Source organism: Schistocerca piceifrons, chromosome 5 (genome assembly GCF_021461385.2).
Source record: "Schistocerca piceifrons isolate TAMUIC-IGC-003096 chromosome 5, iqSchPice1.1, whole genome shotgun sequence".
In the NCBI taxonomy this organism is placed as follows: Eukaryota; Metazoa; Arthropoda; class Insecta; order Orthoptera; family Acrididae; genus Schistocerca; species Schistocerca piceifrons.
The window spans coordinates 81,461,923-81,480,476 of NC_060142.1; the positions used below are offsets into that span (position 1 = coordinate 81,461,923).

The window sequence follows — 18,554 nt, forward strand, 5'->3', positions numbered from 1 at the left end:
AACATCATTACTTTTTATCGCTCAAATAATCCATGGAACGTGGAACTAACTCCATCAGCAATATAGTAACCATACTAAAGGTGTCCAGGTAGACTGTTGGTGATGTGATTGTGAAGTGGAAACGTCCGCAGCTCGTGGTCGTGCGGTAGCGTTCTCGCTTCCCACGCCCAGGTTCCCGGGTTCGATTCCCGGCGGGGTCAGGGATTTTCTCTGCCTCGTGATGACTGGGTGTTGTGTGATGTCCTTCGGTTAGTTAGGTTTAAGTATTTCTAAGTTCCAGGGGACTGATGACCATAGATGTTAAGTCCCATAGTGCTCAGAGCCATTTGAACCATTTTTTGAAGTGGAAACGCGAAAGAACAACTCCAGCTAAGCAAAGCCAGGTAGGTCTCATGTGCTGACGGGCGTCATTACCAGGTTATGCTGTTATTCTTTTCTTGGCTGCCAAAGGACAAACACCGAAAGAATCTACCGTTCTGCAATAGTGAGACAAGACGTACTGTTGATCCATAATAATGCGCGACCCCATGTCGCAAATGTCGTAACGCAGAAGTCATGCCAACTCAAGTGAGACTGTTGGTGAAGTGACTGTGAAGTGGAAACCCGAAGGAATACTCTAGCGGCGGCCGATGTGGCCGAGTGGTTCTAGGCGCTTCAGTCTGGAACCGCGCGAGCGTGACGGTCGCAGGTTTGAATCTTGCCTCGGGCATGGATATGTGTGATGTCCTTATGTTAGTTAGGTTTAAGTAGTTCTAACTTCTAGGGGACTGATGACCTCAGATGTTAAGTCTCATAGTGCTCAGAGCCATTTGAACCATTTTTTTGAATACTCTAGCACCCGCCCTACAGTCCTAATCTCCCCCCATGCCATTACCACGCCTTCGGTCCCTTAAAAAGGTATTGAAGGGTCGACGATTCCTGTCGCACGAGGATGTGCAGCAGCCAATTACAGACTTCTTCACGCAGCAGGACGCGATGTTTTTACCGAACAGGTATCTTTATCCTGGTGCATCGGTGAGACAATTGCTTCAGTGGTCACGGCGATTTTGTCTGAATGGCCTACCAACTCTGGACCGTATGGCCTTCGAACGTAAACTTGCTTACATACGACATGGTTCAAATGGCTCTGAGCACTATGGGACTTAACATCTCTGGTCATCAGTCCCCTAGAACTTAGAACTACTTAAACCTAACTAATCTAAGGACATCACACACATCCATGCCCGAGGCAGGATTCGAACCTGCGACCGTAGCAGTCGCGCTTACATACGACATCTTCAACTTTTGTAGTCCTGCCTTCCTCAGCTGCGTGTAGTATTACACTTTATTTTCTGCAAGGCATCGTCAGTGGCTTGGAATATGTACATATGTTTGCTATTTAATTTCCATTTTTGTCACTGTACCTACAGGTTATAAACAGTTCTGGTGGTTGGTATTTCCTATTAAGTCGTAATGTTTAGAACTGTGCTTACAGGTCGCGTGGACAACTTCTTACATATTACGCTCGTGTTGCATTTTTTGTGTTGTTCTTCTTATGAATGCCAATTTGCGTTTTTTTCCACATTCCACAGCACTATGAACTGAACGCTTGTTTCAATGCAATGTTTTTGTTTCTGTTGCCGACTGTCAAATGTTTTTGCCAAAGATCGAATGTTATTGCCAAACTTTCGACTGTAATTATTGAAGTATCTGTGATCTGTTCGTGTATGCATTTGCGTGTGCGTATATATATATGTGTCTGTGTGGTGTGTGTGTTCCAAGCCACTGATGATGCCTTGCAGAAAATAAAGGCGAAACGCGTATGGCACTAAAATTGTTTTTATTCAGTTGCTAACAGACGGTCCATGAAGTAAAAATTATCAATATACTGTAATATTGCTTACATATAGCAGTTATTAATGCGAGACGTGGTCTCCTCGCCAAAATAAGATACACCCACTGCTCCAACTTGAATAGTGTTAATCTGATGTGGTTTTCTATGATTTCCCTGAGGTGGCCTTATTTAGATGCCAAGAAGCCCTTATGATAAGCCACCGCAGATCTTACACTCGATACATGTAGATTTCAAAACGCCACGTTTTTAATAACACGCCAAGTGCCATAATAAAATGAACACCAAATCATACTGAAAACTGCAATACTTTCTTCTTTTATTTTCATTTGATTATGTTGTAGTACTACCTCAAACCGCACCAACATTGTCCGACAGTGTACGAACGAATGTGGAAAAAGCCGTTGTCTTTGGCTCGTGTTCGCGCTAGTCCCTATCGCCTGTCAACAGGGCGTACCAGCGCTCATTTTCAGTGCGCTGAGCTCAACAAAAGACGTTTGTTTTCCACGTGCGGAATACAAACGTACAAATACTGCAGCATGACGACAAAAGAGGAACACCGTCATTGTTCTGAAATCTGGCGGCGGCAGTCCAGTGAACTGGTACTGCAAAAGAACCAGGCCAAGGAGAAAAGACTTCGAGGTTTCGTTACACCACGAGAAAAGACTCCGAACTTCCATAGCACCAAGTGGCCTATTTCGAAGATTATGTGAGTATACCTCATTCAGTCACTGTGTTTATGAATTATTGATCTTATAAAATTTATTTATTTGTGAAATATTTCCAGCCATTGGTGCTCAGCTTCATGTATAAAGACATAGAAAAGTTGTGAGATAATATTTACATTACTATGACTGTTAATTAGATTATCACCATTTCGTTGAATTCCCAAGGTCTTCATTAGGTCCAGTAGGTACACTTCTTGTATGTACGGATGCTCACTTGCAGTGAACGACGATACATTCTTGTGTCTGTAGCACTTTACCTCCTTGGTTATATCACGTTTAACTTTGCACTGTATTTTTAACATGAGATTTACATATAATACATTGTACTCATACGAAACTTATCAGTGTATATGTGATCGTTTTATGTTAGCACATCAGTTTCCCAGAAAACATTGCAGCATAAAGACGAGATGCTTACCATATAAATACTGTACAGTATGGTTACAAATACCGCTGAGTATGGAAACGAATCACTGTCCGTCGACGCAGATCAAGTATTGGAGTCTCGTGTGATTTCAAACGTCCATGAAAAGCATCTCCAGTTTGAATCTGTCTTTTCCCTTCGTGAATATTTCAACTTTATAATCACTTCCTGCGGTCTTACACTAGCTCATACTTTCTACATCTACATTCATACTCAGTAAGGCACCGCAATATGCATAGTAGAGGGTACATTCTACCACTTCTATTCATTTCCTTTCCTGTTTCACTCTAATGAACTCGTCATCGGCGGTACGTTAAATCTTAATCTTCCTTTCTTCTAGTGTCATAGATTCCACCAACACACCAGCCAGCTGTTACTTGCCACTCAGTCTGTGCCACTGTACACAAGAGAGAGATACAGTTATCATTATGACAGAATAAAATACAACACATCTTAGTACATGCTGCAGAACATTCAAGACTGAATAAGGTACGGAAGAGCAGAAGAAAACTGTGTATAATGTTTAAGTAAGTTTTCTATTAGTGAGCCATTAATGTTTCGAATGAACCAAATGAATGCCATAAAATCACCTTAGACAAGTTGTTACATTTTAAGTCATAAAAGGAAAAGAATTCATGCTGAGTACCATACTAAAAATCTTCAAGGATAATATATCCTTTTCCATTTCACAAATGTCGGTTGCATCTCTTCCTTAAAAATGTGACGTAGCCCTACATTCTTGACCCTGCGGAATTGGCAATTTAATAGCGAAAATTCCGCAGGTACGTGGCACGCTGGCCCATTTTAGTAGCGTACCTCTTTAACACCATACGTGACATTTACACGAAAGAAAAACGGTAACAACGGCTTTTAATAATGTACAATAAAAATTTTGCCGTAGATACAGAGAAGACGAGTGTTAAATACGCAGTGCTTTCGATTAACGGCAAGTGCCAGAAAAATTTAATATACTTTTCACATCAGTCTGTTGACGCACCCAAGTTCAAGACACAGATATTAACAACTAAAAGTGACCATAGAAATACCAGTATACGTGTTTGATTATGTATTGAAAAGCCACTCAGAAAGCACAAATCCCTTCCCATACTTCAAAAAGCATGGTGAACGATCATCGATAGCAGCTGAGATCCTATAAATCTCATTCCACTTGCCTCACGCTCAGGAACTGTACTACAACTCATCATCGTGGTAGCATCTACTCCAGCTTTGAACTAGAGAGAGGTGAAGACATACTACAGAAATGATCCTGTGAAGTATGATCTTAACTTCGAATCCGCCGACTCTGATACTTATCTTTATGCCGAGAGCACGAAGTGTTCGGGAACAATGGATGCCACAGCTTATAAGGTTACTTATGAACAAAAATATTTACATTACGTCCTTCTGCAGTAATATATGATGTCGATTATTGCTCCTTATTATCAATTTCAAAATCTGCTCCAGCTGTTCTGCGGAAAATGTATTTACACGAATGGTTGCAGAAATTCTGTGGAGACACCGTATTTCACCTGCCTGCACTAGATGACTCTAGTGAGCTAGACCCGTTAGGCCAAGGAGCCAGTAGTGTGTGATTCACAGTGATTCAGCTGTCACCAACGTGTTTGTGTAGGTTAGCTTCGCGACGCGGTGGGTTGAGAATTGCACGAAATTCAGATAGACTGTTCTGAACCTGTACATAGATTTTGAGCAACCGCTATACTGACTGTATATACTTGAACAGATTATAGTAAATTAGTTGAAAACAATAAAGACACTGCTTACACTTTCGCAGATGCCCCATTTACTATGTAGAGGTGCAGATTCACTAACAAAATAGCGTTCATTGCATTACAGAAGCGCTAGTACACATTTAAGCTGTAATGTAGATGATTTACATTTTCATGATTTTCTTCAGACTGGCGAAATACTGTTCGTTCTTTGGGTGTTAATATTTTTGCTGCTTGACTGATATAATTTAAAAAATGCTTATTTGTGAGTCTTACCGCGATATAGTTTGAATCATGTGTGTCATTCCTGACTTTTTTCTGCATGGGAACTCCATAGACTGGAGATAGGTTTCAGTGAACTTGATTACTGAATGAACTTAATTAGTTGACCACTGATTTGGCTAACTGCGTAATTATTGTAGCAGCTTACAAGTCTGTGATATGATCCTTATCTGCTTTCATTTCATTTCCAGGAATTTTATTTTCCCTCTTATATACACCAACACGAAAGTGTAGTGGCTTGTGAAAGGAAAAAGTCTTGAGCTATTTGTTTGCTTGATGACTAAATTTTAGTGAAGCATTCGGTAATTAACTGTTTTCTAAATTGCAATGACAGTATTCTAATTGTTCAAATATTACGTTTATTTTACAATCTGTAGCAGACAAGATGTTCTTCACCTAGTGGAGAAACAGTACATTCAAATTAACTAGGTCAGTCCTATAAGAAACGATTATTAGGCGAACATGAAATGTATTACATCTGGGAATGCGAAAAACCATCAACTGTGTAAGGGAATGACGACAATGAAAATTTGTGTCAGACCGGGACGTGAACCCACGCTTTCCGCTTCATGCGAGCGGACACCTTAACCGCTTTGGCTATCCGTGCACCACTTGCGGCCAAGCCCAAACTTCCATATGTCCTCTTTCTTGTTTCCCAGCCAGTACTCGTACATACGAGTATATTATGTCATTCCTGTACAGGGGAGGACATTTTAATTGAAAGTCGCTGCTGGATGTCAGCATTCGATATTGCAATGCCTGGTTTTTGTGGGTGTCGATCCGTTATTTTGCTTAATAAAACGCTAAATCCGGAAGGATATGAACACATTTTACAACAACGTTTTCCGCGCACAGAAGAGGAACAATTCAGACACGATGACTGTATCAGCTTGACGATGCACCCTCCTAATAAAGCAGCGTCTTCGAGACAGTGGTTTGAGGACAGTAGGATTTCAGAAATAGACTGTTCCGTCCCGAGTCCCTGCCTGAACCCAATGGAAGATCTTTGGGATGATTTAGGAAGTCGACTTCGTTCCAAATTCCAGCATCCAACAATACTACCTTTCCCTCGTTTCGGCTCTTGACGAAGAATGGTCTGCCATTGTTGCACCGACATTGAGTCACCGCACTGAAAATTCCAACAGCAAAGTTGAAGCCGCATGAAGGCGAAGGTTGGACAAACCTCATATTAATGTCCTCTGAAAGGTGTCCGGGTTCTTTTGATTAGATAGTGTATAATCCTTTTGGCTGAAGAGTTCGTTGGTTATTCCGATGACAGGAGGCCCCGATCCCCTATGGGACAACGGGCATGAAATTACAATAAAGAAAAATGTGGCAGTTTTGTTTTATACAGGGCGTTTTAGAAGTGATGGTCAATAATTCAAACATGGAAAGTACAGGCCAAAATTAGCGAAAAAGCTCCAATAAACATGGTCCCCAAACCAACCGTTGCCGAGATATCGCATTAATTCGAATTGGGAGCGAACTGAAAACGCCTCTCGATACTGTGGTATTTACTTTGGAATCTCATGGTTTGGGATCGACTATCTGTTTGTTTACGCAACTACGAGGGTCACTCCAAAAGAAATGCACACAATTTTTGTAAAAACACAGTTTTCATTCTGCATGTGTGAAAGTTTTACAGTATGTAGATACATCCTTCCCGCTTGTTTTCAAACTTAGTTCAACCTGTTTCCGTGAGTGGCGCAGTCACAGCATGTCTTCAAGATGGCTGCTACACTTGACGTTCGTCAGAAGCAACGTGCTGTCATAGAATTCATATGCTGTGAAAACGAGACAGTGGGAAGCATCCACAGGAGGTTGTAAAAGGTGGATGGAGATGCTGCTGTCGAACGCAGTACAGTTAGTCGGTAGGCTAGCAGGTAACGTGATGAAAGTGGGCACGGCAATATTGAGGATTGTCCTCGCAGCGGCAGGCCTCGTACTGCACACACTCCAGACAATGTGCAGAGAGTTAACGAATTGGTGACTGATGACAAACGCATCACAGCGAACGAATTGTCACGCTACGTTGGGATAGGGGAAGGAAATGTTTGCAGAATACTGAAAGTGTTGGCGTTAAAAAAGGTTTGTCCAAGGTGGATTTCCACAATGTTGACAGTGGCTCACAAAGAAACAAGAAAAAAACGGTATGCAGCGAACTTTTGGAACAGTACGAAAATGGTGGTGATGAATTTTTTGGAAGAACTGTGACAGGAGATGAAATATGGCTCCATCATTTTTTACCAGAGACGAAGAGGCAATCAATGGAATAGCATCATGCAAATTCACCCAAGAAAAAATAAATCGAAACCATACCTTCTGCTGGAAAAGTTATGGCTACAGTGTTTTTCGATTCCGAAGGACTCTTGCTTGTGGACATCATGCCAAGTGGAACCACCATAAATTCTGATGCGTATGTGACGACACTGAAAAAACTTCAAGCTCGACTGAGTCGTGTTTGACCACATCGGCAAAAGCAGGATGTTTTGCTATTGCACGCCAATGCACGGCCACATGTCAGTCAAAAAGCCATGGAAGCGATCACAAAACTCGGATGGACAACACTGAAACACCCGCCTTACAGTCCTGACCTGACTCCATGTGACTATTATCTCTTTGGGAAACTGAAAGACTCTCTTCGTGGAACAAAGTTTGAAGATGATGACTCCTTTGTGCACGCTGCCAAACAGTGTGGCTCCAACAGGTTGGTCCAGAATTTTACCGCGCGGGTATACATGCGCTGGTTCCAAGATGGCGTAAGGCAGTTGAGAGGGATGGAAATTATATGGAGAAATGAAAATATTGTTCCTAAAGGATGTATCTACACACTGTAAAACTTTCAGACATGTAGAATAAAAGATGGATTTTAAAAAAAAACAATGTCCATCTCTTTTGGAGTGACCCCCGTACTTCCGTTTCCCTCTCCGTGCGCTGTGCCGCACCGGCCTCAAAAATGGTTCAAATGGCTCTGAGCACTACGGGACTTAACATCTGAGGTCATCAGTCCCCTAGAACTTAGAACTACTTAAACCTAACTAACCTAAGGACATCACACACATCCATGCCCGAGGCAGGATTCGAGCCTGCGACCGTAGCGGTCGCGTGGTTCCAGACTGAAGCGCCTAGAACCGCTCGGCCACTCCGGCCGGCCACCGGCCTCACAATCAGTAACGAACGAGAAGACACCACGAACGGAGGCTACACCAGTGAAGAGCAAGGCGACGTGCACTTCATGTGTGCCAAAGCGAACAGCAATGCCCTTGATGCTGCACGACGTCAGAGTACTTCAACAAGGAGAATTGCTACTCAAGAGCGTGTCGTGGGTCATACCACTGCGTGGCGGGTTTTACATCGGCAAGTACTCTATCCATATCGTCTCCAACGAGTGCAAGCCCACAACAACACATACTTCTCTCTTGGAGAGAATTTCTGCCAATGGGTACAACAACAGTGTACCTTGAATCCCCTGTTTAAAAGTAGTATTCTGTTCACGGATGAGGCTGGATTTACCCGTGACGTTATTTTCAACTACCATAAGTGTCGCACATGGGCTTATGTCTGTCCTAATGCAACACACGTATCACAACATCAACAACGTTACTCGTTGAACTTCGGCACGACTGCTCGGAGACCGCATAACTGGACCTCGCTTGCTACCACAGAGTCTAACCGGACCCAAGTACATGTGGTTTCCGCGGACTGCATTTCCAGATGTACATGATGATGCCCTACTGAACCAACGCCTGAACGTGTGGTTCATGCATGACGGTGCTCAAGCACATTCTCATTTACGAGTGCGCCAGCATCTAACTAGGACATATGGTCAACACTTGACAGGTAAAGGAGGGCCTGTGCCAAGGCCTCCAGGGTTTTATATCCCATGGATTTCTGTGTGTGGGGTCGTGTCAAAAGCCTGGTCAACTCTCTTGATGGACTAGGCTTGCGGATTGAAGCAGCCCTCCAGCATTTACAGAATTCCCCAGGACTGCCTGAGGCGGTTCTCAACTCATTTCAGAGATGAGTTCAATGTGCATTCAGACGCATGGGCAACATTTCGAACGATACTTAAACGTTTAGGGATGCCATGTGTTCCTAGAGACTGATGAACCGCAACAGAGAATGTGAAGTATCTCGACAAGTGGACCCATATTTATTGGAGCTTTTTAGCTACTTTTGGCCTGTATTTTCCATGTGTGAATTATTGAGCATCACTTCTAAAACACCCTCTTGAATACGGGGTGGTTTTGCAATATGGGGCTAAGCAGCAAGAAAAACCCCTGAGAAAATAAGAAACAAGGAAGGTCATATGGTCAGACAGGACATTCCCATGTGCCTGGTGCGCTCTCATGAGTGTTTTCTACCACTGCAACGTATAGGGAAAAAGATGTTTTGTCTCCACCTTCAAGGCCGTGTAGCGAGTTTAGAACCTATGTCATGTGCAGTGTCCATATCGCATTTCTCTAACTTATCTTGTGAGGGATCTACACCTACATCTACATCTACATGAATACTCTAAAAACCACATTTAAGTGCCTGGCAGAGGGTTCATCGAACCACCTTCACAGTTCTCTATTATTCCAATCTCGTGTAACACATAGATAGAACGAACATCTATAACTTTCCGTACGATCTCTCATTTCCCTTATTTTATCATGGTGATCGTTTCTCCTTATGTAGATCGGTGTCTACAAAGTATTTTCGTATTCGGAGGAGAACGTCGGTGATTGGAATTTCGTGAGAAGATCCCGTCGCAAGAAAAACGCCTTTCTTTTAATGATGTTCGTCTCAAACGATGTATCATTTCAGTGACACTCTCTCCCCTATTTCGCGATAGTACAAAACGTCCTCCCCTTCTTTGAACTTTATCGATGTACTCCGCCAGTCCTATCTGGTAAGTATCCCACACCGCGCAGAAGTATTCTAAAAGAGGACGGACAAGATTAGTGTAGGCAGTCTCGTTAGTAGACTAAGTGTCCTGCCAATAAAATGCAGTCTTTGGTTAGCCTTCGCCACAACATTTTCTATGTGTTCCTTCCAATTTACGTTGTCTGTAATTGTAATTCCTAGGTATTTGGTTGAATTTACGGCGTTTAGATTTGACTGATTTATCATGTAACTGAAGTTTAACCGATTTCTTTTAGCAGTCATGTGGATGACCTCACAATTTTCGTTATATAGTGTCAATTGCCAATTTTCGCACCATGCACATATCTTTACTAGATCGTTTTGCAAAAAAATGGTTCAATTGGCTCTGAGCACTATGGGACTTAACATCTGAGGTCATCAGTCCCCTAGAACTTAGAACTACTTAAACCTAACTAACCTAAGGACAGTGCACACATCCATGCCAAAGGCGGGATTCGAACCTGCGACCGTAGCGGTCGCGCGGTTCCAGACTGTAGTGCGTAGAACCTCTCGGCCACAGCAGCCGGCAGTCGTTTTGCAATCTGTTTTGATCTTATGATGACTTTCTTAGTCGATAAACAACAGCATGATCTGCAAACAACCTAAGACGGCTGCTCAGATTGTCTCCCAAATTGTTGATATAGATAAGGAACACCAAGGAGCCTGTAACACTACCTTCGGGAACGCCACAAATCACTTCTGTTTTACTCGATGACTTTCCGTCAATTAGCCCACTATGAACTGTGACCTCTCTGACAGGAAATCACAAATTCAGTCACATAACGTAGACAATATTCCATAAGCACGCAATTTCACTACAAGCCGCTTGAATTGTATAGCGTCAAAAGCCTTCCGAAAATCAAGAAATACGAAATCAATTTGAAACCCCTTGTCAATAGCATCCGACCCTTCGGTCGAGTGAAGAGCTAGTTGTGTTTCATAAGAACGATGTTTTCTAAATCCATGTTGACTGTGTGTCAATACACCGTCCTCTTCGAGGTAATTCCTACAGCCGGCAGCGGTGGCCGAGCGGTTCTAGGCGCTTCAGTTCGGAACCGCACGACTGCTACGGTCGCAGGTGCGAATATTGTCTCGGGCATGGATGTGTGTGATGTCCTTAGGTTAGTTAGGTTTAAGAAGTTGTTAGTTGTAGGGGACTGATGACCTACATCTACATCTACATACATACTCCGCAATCCACCATACGGTGCGTGGCGGAGGGTACCTCGTACCACAAGTAGCATCTTCTCTCTCTATTCCACTCCCAAACAGAACGAGGGAAAAATGACTGCCTATATGCCTCTGTACGAGCCCCAATCTCTGTTATCTTTGTAGTCTTTCCGCGAAATGTAACTTGGCGGCAGTCAAATTGTACTGCATTCAGCCTCAAATGCTGGTTCTCTAAAGTTCCTCAGTAGCGATTCACGAAAAGAACGCCTCCTTTCCTCTAGAGACTCCCACCCGAGTTCCTGAAGCATTTCCGTAACACTCGCGTGATGATCAAACCTACCAGTAACAAATCTAGCAGCCTGCCTCTGAATTGCTTCCATGTCGTCCCTCAAGCCAATCTGATAGGGATTGCAAACGCTCGAGCAGTACACAACAATAGGACGTATTAGTGTTTTATAAGCGGTCTCCTTTACAGATGAACCACATCTTCCCAAAATTCTACCAATGAACCGAAAACGACTCTCCGCCTTCCCCACAAGTGCCATTACATGCTTGTCCCATTCATATAGCCCAAATATTTGATCGACGTGACTGTGTCAAGCGCTACACTACTAATGGAGTATTCAAACATTACAGGATTCTTTTTCCTATTCATCTGCAGTAATTTACATTTATCTATATTTAGAGTTTGCTGCCATTCTTTACACCAATCACAAATCCTGGACAAATCATCTTGTATCCCCCTACAGTCACTCAACGACGACACCTTCCCGTACACCACATCATCATCAGTAAACAGCCGCACATTGCTATCCACCCTATCCAAAAGATCATTTATGTAGATAGAAAACAACAGCGGACCTACCACACTTACCTGGGGCACTCCAGATGATACCCTCACCTCCGATGAACACTCACCATCGATGACGACGTACTGGGTTCTATAACTTAAGAAGTCAACCTCAGATGTTAAGTCCCATAGTGCTCAGAGCCATTTGAACCGTTTTGTAATTCCTACAGTTTCCTCTCCGCTTGAGAGATTCACCTTGTATACCACGGCAAACAAGCCCTTTTACAGCTTCCCGTCCTCCTCGTCAAGAGCGTCAGCAGTGGACGTGCCGGCCACTGCCTTATTCGTAGCGGTCCCTTTCCCACTCGAAAGGTGAGGTGTCAGGCTGAAAGGGAGAGAGGTGTCCGGAAGAGCGCTTTGTGTGCCGTGTCTGCTGCAGCCTCCGTCAGTGGGGCATTCGTCGTCCTCACTGTGGGGCAAGCGAGAGTGGGACGCGCTGCACGAACCGGTCTCGGCCGGGCCCGCGAAAGTGCGCCGGAAGTGGAGTGCCGGCGGTCGGCCGTCGACTGGAGGTCCAAACAAGGCAGGCCGCCCGCCGCTGCACCTGCCTTATACGGGCCAGCCCCGCTCCAGCCAAGGTCGCAGCCTCCAGCCGTCTGCTTTACGGCTCCAGCAGCCTCTTAAATCCTCCTAACTGCTCACCGGGACTCTCAAACTGTGCTTTTCGTACGCGCTGCGACGACTTTGAAGCTGCGCCTGGTGTTCCGTGCCGTGTTTACCGAGCGAAGGCCGCGTCGCTCGAGTCAAACAGCTACTGAGCTACTGTCTAGTATTCTGCCTCTACAGTCGTACAACGCTGCCGAACGTGTACTTCGGAAACTTGGTTCAATACTGATGGCTGCAGATAAGGCTCGAGTAGAGATTTAAAACTACCGCAGGCTACTACAGACTACCGTAAGCAAGTGTAGACTACTGTAGTTCTCCCACTAGCCTCGTTAAAGGGGTAGGACGTCAAACGGGCCGACTTGGAGCAGGAGAGGCACCACAGGATATTTTAATTTCCACTGTCTATACTTTTACAAATAAATTCATAAAACTTTAACAGCATGACCAGGAAGGATTCAGGATTCATACTCATAGCAGTGGAAGCTCAAAAACGTTACAAAACACTTTTTTTACATGTTAAATTTCATCATTTTTTCACTTATTACTGGCTGCACTTGTTGCTATAGGTACACTTTTCTTCCTAAGTAAGAGAGATTCTTCGATGACTTTTGCACAGCATACAAACCATAGTTACAGGTGTATGAAACTCTAGAAGTTGTTTAATTTATGAAAAAATGAATGTACTGTTACATTTTAAACTTCATGTTGAGAAAAAACTCAAGTTTTATAGTTAATTATCTCAATTTTTCCACAGTTTTTTAATAGAGTTGGAAAATTCTAGAGTTTCATACACCTGTAACTACTGTTTGTATCCTATGAAAAATTCATCGAAGAATCTCTCTTACTTAGGAAGAAAAGTGTACTTATAGCAACAAGTGCAGCCAGTAATAAGACAAAAAAATGATGAAATTTCACATGTAAAAAAAAGGTGTTTTGCTACGTTTTTGAACTTCCACTGCGATGAATGTGAGTCCTCAATCCTTCCTGGTCATGGTGGCAAAGTTTTATGAATTTATTTGTAAAAGTATAGACAGTAGAAATTAAAATGTCCTGTGGTGACTCTCCTGCTCCGAGTCGGCCCGTTTGACGTCCTACCCCCCTTAACTTAAGACTGTAACCGCGTTACCTGTATCTTAGGTGTGCTGCATAGCTATCGGGCGTTACCTCATTTCGGTCGCTCTATTTCCCTATGTGATCAATCACGTGCTAGATTCCCGTAGAAATCGAAAGCAGTGAGTTGTCTAGAAACTGAGTGACGATATACACTCAAGTGCCTTAGAAACTAATATAGGAATGTATATTCAAATAGTGAGAGATGCAAGCAGGCAGAATACGGCACTACGGTCGGCAACGCATATATAAGACAACAAGTGTCTGGCACAGTTGTTACATCGCTTACTGCTGCTACAATGGCAGGTTATCAAGATTTAAGTGAGTTTGAACATGCTGTTATAGTCGGCTCACAAACGGTGGGAGACAGCATCCCCGAGGTAGCGATGAAAATGGGGTTTTCCCGTACGACCATTTCACGAGTGTACCGTGTATATCAGAAAACCGCTAAAACGTCAAATCTCCGACATCGCTGCGGCCGGAAAAGGATCCTGCAAGAACGGGACCAACGACGACTATAGAGAATCGTCCAACGTGACAGATGGGCAACCCTTCCGCAAATTGCTGCAGATTTCAATGCTGGCCATCAACAAGTGTCAGCGTGCGAACCATTCAACAAAACATCATCAATATGGGGTTTTGGAGCCGAAGGCCCACTCGTATATCCTTGATGACTGCACAATACAAAGCTTTACGTGTCGCCTGGGCCCGTCAACACCGACATTGGACTATTGATGACTGGAAACATGTTGCCTGATCGGACGAGTCTCGTTTCAAACTGTACCGAGCGGATGGACGTGTACGGTTATGGAGACAACCTCATGAATCCGTGGACCCTGTATGTCAGCAGGAGTCTGTTCAAGCTGGTGGAGGTTCTGTAATGGTGTGGGCGTGTGCACCTGGAGTGATATGGGACCCCTGATACGTCTACATACGACTCTGACAGGTGACACGTACGTAAGCTTTCTGTCTGATCACCTGCATCCATTCATGTCTATTGTGCATTCCGACCGTCTTCGATACTGTTACGTACTTTAGATAATTCTCATTTATTGTTCCACCTCAGTTGCACATTTTTAATTATATTACATGTTTCGATCGCTCTGGATCATCTCCAGATCTAAAACAAAGTAAAACTAAATATGTACCATCTAACATTTTACAAGAAGTAAAAAAGACAAGAATTGTGCATAAACGTAGAATTTATCTAAGTAGTTTCGTCAACAATTCCTCTTGTATACTCAGAACGACATATCAGAGTACTGTTTCTGCAACTGCGGTCAGTGTTTTAAACAGGTATATGTTAGAGGTAAGGGGTAGGGAGGGGAGAGGGGAAATGGTGGAGTGAGGCTGATAGGGGGAGGGGAAAGGAACCAGTGAGGGGATGATGGGGATGCCATGAGTTTAGCAAGAGAGGTTGCGCTAAAATTATAGTACCCCCTCCCTGCTTTCTTTCCCTCCCACAATCAACCGATCTCCATTTCTCTTTGCTCCTCTCTCCCTTCCCTGCCTTCAACATATACCTAATTAAAACACTGGCTGCAGTTGCAAAACACAGTTCCCTGACATGTGGTTCTGCGGAGACAAGACGTGTTGCTGACGCCACTTCATAAGTAAATTCTACCCTTGTGTGCAGTTCTTATCTTTTCTACTTATTGTAACATAGTGGGCGGTACATATTTAGTTTTCACTGTTTTAGATCTGTAGATGATCCGTAGTGATCGAAACATGTAATCTACTTAAAAATGTGCTACTGAGAAAGAACAATAAATGAGAGTTGTCTTAATTACCTAAACAGTTGCTGAATCTCTCAAGACGAATGTCGACTGCAGTGAATACCAGGAAACTACTGCCTCTGATCATGACGAGAACGTTCTATTGGGTACAAAATAACAGCGATAGCTGCATAGATTTTTGATGTTTGTGTATGTAACTGTACTAACATCAAAATTTATTGCATTGGTTACAGAAAAGCGCCTAATTTACGAGATCAACTAATTTATATTCCACATAAAATGCATTGTATATTTTATAAGGATATAAAATACACAATGGACTAACACTGAACAATGTGCGGTTCTAATTATGTGCAAAACAAGCAAATAAACAAACAAAATAACAACGAGAAGTCGTCGGCTTCCAGTTTCTTTGCCGCACGCTCATAGGTGTTTTTTTCTGCACGAATGCTGCATACACTATCGGTAATCCTAAAATTCACTGCGTCACTTATATACTGTACCAAAACTAACGAAGCAAAGTGACGGCAGACCGCAAGTCTAGCCTCGAGGCAATGCGATCGACTGCGACTTGACGCCTTAGCACGGTATTAAGACTGTTTCACCCTTGACGGAACAGAGCGTCAAACGCATTTAAAATGACGGCATTGGCACAAGCTGTCAATGGAACAGAATGAAAAGGTGCTGAACGGAAGGTCCCGTTAAGGTTTCTGGGGAAGGAAGTTTTTACGTTGATGGCCTCATCTGCTGACAGACGTTCGTCTATTTTCGCCACGTTCACTCGTGCTGTAGTGGTAGATTTTGTGTTTTGTGTCTCCTTAGTCTCTCTTTTATTGTTTGTGTTGTTTTTATGACGCACTGCACAGCTTCGATAAGGATGCATCTATTTTTGCAGGGGTTGTACCTCCAACTGAAAAAGTAATTTAGGTTTTACAATGCCTGGACGAAGAAATGGTCTGTACTGAACATAAATAAAATTGTAAATAGGTTGTGTTTAATGAATATTGTTTCAACAGCGAAAACGTTAGCTCAACTGACGGAGAAAAATGCAGTCTTTTTGACGTTGTTACGTACTTCGACATAAAAGAAAACTACAACTGATGAGGTAAGGGGGCTATATGTATTGGTTTCTAAATCTTCTTCGAGCCGGCTGCGGTGGTCTCGCGGTTCTAGGCGCTCAGTCCGGAACCGCGCGACTGCTACGGTCGCAGGTTCGAATCCTGCCTCGGGCATGGATGTGTGTGATGTCCTTAGGTTAGTTAGGTTTAAGTAATTCTAAGTTCTAGGGGACTGATGACCACAGATGTTAAGTCCCATAGTGCTCAGAGCCATTTGAGCCATTTCTTCTTCGGTGTGTTGCGCTTGTAAATAGATGCGGATGTTTTGATATGTTTGCTCGAAACTTTTCCTGTTCTTTCACGTCTCAGCTGGTTACCATACAAACTTTGCCGAGAGCATCAGTTTTGAAATTTTGATTTGACCTTCAAAAAATGTATCATTACTGGTTCCTAAAGTCTGATACTATACACCGACTTTTCGTAATACCTCATAACATTTACTGGACTAAGCGAACTGACGTGTTGATGTTGTATCTAGAGTGAACACCACCACTTGACGGCGACGTTCTGTTCCATTGACGCCCGGCGTCATTATACCTTCATACTGTAAGTGAATTTTGACGAAGACCTTAGACAAACATTGAATACAACTTCTTTGACCAAAGTACCTCACTGGAGTTGTTAGGTTATTTCAGAATTTTTCGCTGTACTTCTTCGAGAATGCCCATCACATTTGCTTAAAAAGAAAGCTATACGGAAACGATTGTAGGTGAAACCGTCGATAGTGGGAAGAGAAGTTCGAAGACTTCGCCAGACTTTGATTTGTGAGCAGCAGAATGAGGACGTAGAGTGCCACGAACGTTATGTGGGAACCGGCCAACAACACCCTCACATTTGCCACTTCTACTACATACGGCGTCATTGTTACAGTAAGATCTTTAGCGACATGTGAAAGCTAATATCTAGTTGTGAAGTAATAGATTTATTTCACGAACTTCATACCGACCACGAACACTACATAAAAATAGATTTACTACTCTCAGTTTCTCAGTCAGGTACTGAATCTTATTTTCTTTATGTCATGTCATTCAACGTAACGGAGTGACGCAGCTATTTTGTTAAATGCTTCCAATTGCTTGTTAATGTTTTATAATCCACGTTCCTTGGATTATGCAGCATTTCATTGTACCCATATTGAGAAATGAAAATGGTAGTGGTAATGACCCATACAGTAATCTTCAGTGTCATTATTCTAGTAGTTACTGGAAAAAAACTGTTCACTGTATACATTGGCGAACTTCTACTGTTTATGAAATATCATTTATAAAAGATAAGAATTATACAATGAGCTGCAGTACTGTTTCAAAGGTTTTACAAAAAAGTCTTTTGTCAAAAAATGGAACACGGGCCTTACTGCTGGAAGCTGCTGGACCTCTGACGCCAGTACAAAAACTTATTTGCCTCTAGGCTCAGTAGACTAATTGTATGTTAATTATACCCCTACGAGAAATGAGAAATAAGCTCCCGTTCAGTTACAAATGAGGATCTTTGCACTCGGCTAGTTGCTGCACTTTATTGGCTGTGTCTCTCTGATCGTTCTGTTCAGTCGCATAGGTACGTAGTACCATTTGGGACTAAATTCGGTCAGCACTTGCAGAACCTCGAAAGTCGCTATTAACAACTTGAAACGCAAATTGTTGCAGTACAGTTTATGCACGTTTTAGGTTTCTTTTTCTTAGTTTGAATTTCCGAAGGACACTAACTCCGGCGCTCGCTGTCGTTACTGATGTTAAAATATTCTTTTATTTTGTTCTTGTTTCTTTTTCACTACATCATATTTTCGGCAGAGTAACGATTTTCAGGTGTCCAGCTCACAGTTCTCCGGATGAGAATTATCCGGTTTGTGGGTTATCTGTGTACAGCGCGGCGATTTTTTAGAAAATAAAATTCGAAACCTGAAGTGCACTTTTATAATGAAAACGAATATTTCCGATTAGAATGCATTATTACCCCTCTCTCTTTTTTTCTGGAGGGAGGGGGTCCATAGCTCTCTCTCTCTCTCTCTCTTCTTTTTTTTTAAACGTTATCCGACTTCAAACTAAAAAGCAAATAATTCTCGAAGGT

General features: G+C 42.9%; 1 protein-coding gene and 1 non-coding gene across 2 annotated transcripts in view; one reads left to right on the forward strand and one right to left on the reverse strand.

Annotated features, from left to right (window-relative positions):
• LOC124798754 overlaps positions 1-18,554 on the forward strand; it is a 557,216-nt gene that overhangs the window by 74,273 nt on the left and 464,389 nt on the right. The window lies entirely within an intron of this gene.
• LOC124799710 lies at positions 4,060-4,267 on the reverse strand. The gene has a single exon (XR_007017066.1). It is a non-coding gene; the product is annotated as a small nucleolar RNA U3 (small nucleolar RNA).